This window comes from Sinocyclocheilus anshuiensis, unplaced genomic scaffold (genome assembly GCF_001515605.1).
Source record: "Sinocyclocheilus anshuiensis isolate Anshui unplaced genomic scaffold, SAMN03320099.WGS_v1.1 scaffold256, whole genome shotgun sequence".
Classification (NCBI taxonomy): domain Eukaryota; kingdom Metazoa; phylum Chordata; class Actinopteri; order Cypriniformes; family Cyprinidae; genus Sinocyclocheilus; species Sinocyclocheilus anshuiensis.
In genome coordinates, this window is record NW_015558587.1 from 986118 (window position 1) to 992850 (window position 6733).

The window sequence follows — 6733 nt, forward strand, 5'->3', positions numbered from 1 at the left end:
TGGTCTAACATACTAAAGCATATTTCAAGTTGATTATAATTAGAAATGTAACTTAAAATATATATAAAATTTACCAAATTATAACTTTATCATTACAAATGGTAAATACAAATAATTACAGATACATTATATATAGGCTTCAATAAAAATGACAGTAAAGAATATTTTAGTTTACCATAAATGCTTGTCAGTACATTCGGCAGTACATTCGTACATGCAATAAAAGTCATTATGAAACGACATACAAATATGTACTTAAGTGCAGAACACTCCAAAGTTTAGCTATATTTAATATGAATGTACAATATATCACATTCAATTATATCACATGCCAATTTTTAGGTAAAACACCAGTGACAAAGTTGATCATGAAATTTAGATGAAAAATAATCAAGAACTCCATTTAGTCTCCCAAGCAATGAAAAAACAACCTTGGGTCGGGTAAGAAATAAAGCAAGCACTTGGAAGAGAGTTTGGAAAGATGTCAAATTAGAAGTCACATCATTTATCTGAAGGTGTTACACTTCCCAGCACAGGCAAAACACTCAGCTTGCATTTAGGAGCCTGTCAGTATCAGCATAATCGAATGTAAATGAATGCGTGCAATCAAGCTAAATTGGATGCACTCAAACTTAATTTCTTCACTTTCTCCCCCATGAACTCATGTCCTCGCTAATGACCGCATTAGATATTCTTATGCTGTGTATATCCAATTGTCATTCCCATTTCATATAGTGTCACTGTCCTGATTAGCCTGCAGACCCCGAGACAACAATGGGAAGCACCATGCTCACTGAACCTGCCATCATCACACACGTCTGATCTCATCACACTCCAGCCTGTCAGAGCCGGGCTGGCGGCCACCTCAGTTCTACTGATGCTAGAGTCCTTTTCGCACAGACTGAACTACTGAAGTCCCTCTGAGAGAGGAGAACAAAGAGGGCAGAGGAAGGGTAGCCCGGGCAGAAAGATGTAGACTGACATGCTAAAAACATAAGGGTCAAAATCTCAAATTTCAAAAAGCCAACAAGCTGCTCGGCAGAATTCCCCAGACATTCATTAACCGCTAATCATGCTGTTACACACTGTCGCAATGCTCTGAAGGTTAACAAATCAATATTCCTCAAGCTTGGCATTCATTAAAGGGATAGCACACCGAAAAATCATTCACTCACAGTTTCAAACCCAAAGTTTTTGGCCCATTCCTTATGCAAAGGTAATTGTGCAACTTTAAAAAACTTAGAATACTTAGAAGCATCTTTCTTCATTGACAGACATTCAAAATTAGCCATTCTGATAGAATAACATAATGGAAAGCTCAAATATTTAACTTCTTCATTCATTCATTCATTGTTTCTTGAAAGAAAGAAAGAAAGAAAGAAAGAAAGAAAATAAGAAAGAAAGAAAATGATAATTTTATTCAGCAACGATGCGTTAAATTGATCAAAGTGTAAATATATTCTATTTTTAAATTATTTATTTATCTTTAACTATCTACTCATTAAAAAATCAGAAGGAATAATTTGGTTTCCACAAAAATATTAAGCAGCACAACTGTTTTCAAAATTGATAATAAAAATAAATATTTCTTGATCAGCAAATCAGCATATTGGAATGATTTCGGAAGGATCATGTGACACTGAAGACTTGAGTAATGATGCTGAAAATTCATCTTTGCATATCAGAAATAAATAAAACTTTACAACACATTAAAATAGAAAATAGTTGTTTTAAATATTTAACAATATTACTGTTTTTACTGTATTTTTTGATCAAATAAATGCAGCTTTGGTGACAGAGTTACCAAGTCCACAGTTTTACTGCGGAATTTGGATACTTTTATACTGTTGATGCTGATTGTTTTTTAGGCCATGGGCTGAAGCGACCTGCAATTTTTATGAAGGGGTAAACAATGTGGGGGGAGGGAAACGTGATTGGACTAGTTTTGAATAGCAATTGGGCTGGTTTTGTTTTCAGACCTGGCATCCCTGCTTGGTGAGCATTAAGAGACTCACCAAGTCTCTCTTTCTCTCTCTATATATACAGTGCCTTGCGAAAGTATTTATACCCCTTAATTTTTTTTCATGTTTTGTTATGTTGCAGCCTTATGTTAAACAGCTTTAAATTATTTATTTTCCCACATCAATCTACACTCCATACACCATAATGACAAAGCAAAAAACTGGTTTGTTACAACTTTGCAAATTTATTAGAAATAAAAAACTGAAATGATTCCATTGCATAAGTATTCATACCCTTTTCTGGGACACTTGAAATTTAGCTCAGGAGCATTATTTATCGCTTGTAGATGTTACTACACTTCGCGTGGAGTTAACCGGTGGCAAATTCATTTGAATGAGCATGATTTGGAAAGGCACACACCTCTCAATAAAAGCTCTAACAGCTGAAAATGCATATCAGAGCAAAAACCAAGCTTGAACGCATTCAAATATTTCTGGAGAAACCTGAACATGTGCATCTGCCCCATCCAACCTGACAGAGCTTGAGAGGTGAAGAGGTGAGGTGAAGAATGGCAGATAATTGCCAAATGATGATGATCAAAGCTTGTCGCATCATACCCAAAAATACTTGAGACTGTAAAGGTGCTTCAGCCAAGTACTGAGTTAAGGGTAGGAATACTTATGCACTGTACTTATTTCAGGTTTTTTTATTCTTTACAAAGTTGTGACAATTCCGTTTTTGTTTTGTCATTATGGTTTATGGAGTGTAGATTGATGTGTAAAAAAGTAATTTAAAGCAATTTAACATAAGGCAGTAACAAAAAATTAAGGGGTATGAATATTTTCGCAAGTCACTGTATATATTATGGTTGGCATACAGACTTAGACTGCAAACTAGGCTTTTGCCAGATATTATAGATTACTACAACATGGTCACATATGATTAGCACCCAGATACTACTGTTGTAACGCTTGTCCAACAATTTTATTTTCTGCAATTTATGATATACTTTCTTCTCCTCTTCCCCCACCTCAACCATTCCGTGTTTAATAACTCTCAAGTGGTACGTCGTGGAGTGGAACCAGCCACCCGGCAGAGGAAACGCTGACGCCGTGCCCAGACCACACACCACGCACGGCACAGCGCAGCGCAGAATAAGAGAAACATGGCCAGTCCGATCAAATTATGCCATGAGCTGATGATGCTTATTAGTCAGGGCAAATTTGTATTAGTGGATTATGTAATCGGCTGGAAGCAGAGCTGTGAGACGGGTGGGGGGAACCGAGTATGTGAGCGTGGCACCAGCTATAGTCACAGCTTTAGTGGAACGCTGCCCTGCCACTTCATGCCAATGTGGGCATGAGCAATCAAGCAGAGAAGCTAGCAATCCCAATTAAACAAGAGTGGGTAATTTCATCAGAGGAGGGGCTGGTGGCATGAGGGACCCTGTTACATGTCTTCAGGCAGCCTTGCGTCTCTGCCCATTTTAATACTTATTAAACGAGGAGCTTGTACTCGCTAATGTACTCAGACAGACAGTACAACACACACACTCATAATAGAAGGATGATCAAATAGGGGCAATTGAGATTGAAGAGGGTAGTGGAGAAATTAAGGGCATAAGGGATGGCGGTACGACTGAAGTAGAAAAAGTTGTTCACCTTTTCACACAAGATTTGAATACTAAAAACATACGTAAAGAGGGTTCATTTAAAAGCAATAACAAAGGGTTTTGTATTGATGCAATGCTATAAAAAAAAAAAAGGTTATCAGAGCTAACAAGTGCTAGAACTGAAAAACAATATTTTTAAAGGTGTGAACTAACCTAATTCAAAACCCTACAAAGATATGTTTTAAAAGTAAAGAAAGCATCCTCCTGTGTCAAATTCTCCTTCATTATCACTCTAAAACCAAAACATGGAAATATTATAGGAATATTTCACCCAAAAATTAATATTATGCCATCATTTGCATACCTTCATCTTCTTCCAAACCAGATTTTCTGTCTTCCATAGAGAAATGTTAGTCAGGATGTTCACGCTGCTCTTTTCCACACAAAGTGATAAAAGACTGTCAAGATCTGATAAAGATCGGAAAATAAAGAAGCATAAATGTGGTCCATCTGACACATGCATTAATTTTTCTGAAGCTATACCAAAAATGAACGTTTTTTTCACTGAAAACTCACTTAGAACCCAGGAACTTGTGTCCTTGTCATCACTTGCTTCAAACATGCCAGGATCACAATACACAAATATAAATTTGATTTAATGAATATTAAACCTTGTGTTATGCTGAAAATCTTTTACCTAAATTGGTGTTCCCGATCAAAATTGCCTGGCCTTTTAGAAATTGCTTGTAATCACTCATTGTTCTCTATTACCACCCAATTCTTGCATTCAGTCTTTTTGTCAACTTGTTTCTTTCAATTACCACAAGTTTTATTTTTATTTTTGGAACTGATTGGTTGTAAGCCTCATTGATCTGAGCTTATACATCTCAGTTTTTGAGTGAAACAAAGCATTATCTGTGGATAATTTTGGCAATGTTCACTCAAAAACTGAGGTGCGTAAGTTCAGATCAATGAGTCCTACAATCAATCAGTTCAAAAAAGAAATACAAAACCTGTGCTAATTGAAAGAAAACAAGTTGATAAAAAGACTGAATCCAATATTTGGTAAAAAAAAATAACAAGGTATAACAAGGTGGGGAATACAAAAATGATCAAAAAGTATCTTTTTGGGAAGTTGTTATACCCTGTGTGGGCAAAGTCAGTAGATTTTAGTCAAATGCAATAACTTTAACTAGCATTTTCCAGAAAGATAAATGAAATACTTTTCGGCTCAAAATGAGCAGAATACAATATGAGGGCTGAAAAGATATTATAAACAGTATAAACATGTATTTTAGTTTCTCTCACTCCACAACGAATGCTTTGCATTTATTCTGAACAGAACAGAAATGACAAATAGAAATAGAAGACACGAATGCAATTTATTCAAATTGAAATTTAAACAGCATGTGCATGCACTATACAAATAAACTTGGGCTAACTTCTCTGGTTTGGCACAAATTCAAATGTGTAAGCTCTTTGCGTGCATGCCATTCATTGTATTGTATATACTTTGAAAAATAAGTCGCAGCTCATTTCATATGAAAAAAAAAAGTTGCATAATATACTATACTATATTCCGGAAAATACGACAGTTATGGGTTGTCAAGCACCAAAATGCGAAAAATGCATATGACTCAAGCATTATATTCCACATCTTCTTAAGCCATACAACAGGAAAAATACCGAAATTTTAAATGTGCACTATATTGCTAATTTTCTGAAGCTAAAGGCTTCTATTTTTTCAGAAAATACGGTATATTTTTCTGTACTTGCGCTGTATGGAAAAGAGCAGCAGGCACATTATTCCAAACGTTTCCTTTGTGTATGGGTGAAAAAATGAACAACGTGAGGGTGAGTAAATGATCACAGAAAAAAGAAAAACACAGAAATAAAAATATGTTACGGAGGAAAGAAGGATTTGTAGAGTGAGCACCACACTGCGATATACACTACTCTTCCTCAGACCTCTTCACCAGTCCACAGGGGGCAGGAGATGTACACAGACGGGGGGATGAAGAAGAGCACCGATCCCTCGCTCACCCATTCCCTCCCCCATCCCCTGCATCTCCAGATCTCCATCTTTCTCTCTCTGACCCCGCAGCAGGCCGGAGCAACCCAGACCTCTCGCTGCGCAAATGCCCTCTTCTCATCTTTCTGAGGCCATTCCTGATTCTAATTGGTTCAGACCGGGCTTGTTTCTGTGTAATCCTTGCATGTTAATACTCCCACAGTAACATTCTCCCGCCTAATGGCTGCCCAGCGAGAGGCATTTTCAACCGCATTACCTCTTATCGAGTTACGGAGCCCCACCGTTCCAAATAAGACAAATTTAATTGATCCAGTCTATAAAAATCCCACTCTGCTGTGAAGGGTCTGGTTCTAGGGATTTCTTTATTTATTTATTCCCTCTGTTTTCCCCACTCAGGCTGAACTGCCTCTGCATGTGGCGTGGGGAAATTAGGTTTATTCAACTCCTTACAAAGAGGAGGGACAGGGGAGACAAAATTCAAAAGGCTTCAAAATTAGATCAATGGTCTCAACAATCAATCAACAGCCGGGCTACTAAGCCGCCTCGCTCAGGAGGAGATGTGAAATGAACCTTTAAAACAGCAGGCGCTTTGCTCCATACCTCTGCGTGCCGTGCGGAGGCGAGCTACTAAACTGCAGTATGATTCAATGGTTAACAACATTCATCGCTCTCTCCGCTGCGCTGCCAAAATATTCCGCGACCTAGAAGGCGAACACACACATACATGTGCAGGAATGCATTCGGCAGAGGACGGGAGTGCGGCGCTAATACTGTACACACTTTGTTCTGTGGTCTCGCCGCTCGGAAAATAAGCCAGACGCACAGGAGAGTTTAAAGAACGCAAGTCTGCGGAGCAGTTGTGATGTGATGATGTACGTGCATGGCCTTAATTTCACCCACTGTGCTTTTTAATCCTGTTACTGCACATTGGTCTTATTGGGCTCAATGCAACACGGCAGGCTTATCAGAAATAAATACATTCTATTCACTGTAAGAGCTGGGGATGAGGAGTCCACGTTTCAAAATGCTGGCCTTAAACTTTCCTGTAGAAGAGAGGAAGAATCTCTGGACCGGAATATCCAATTAATACATGGATATCTGGGATGCTTAATTCTGAAAGGCCAATC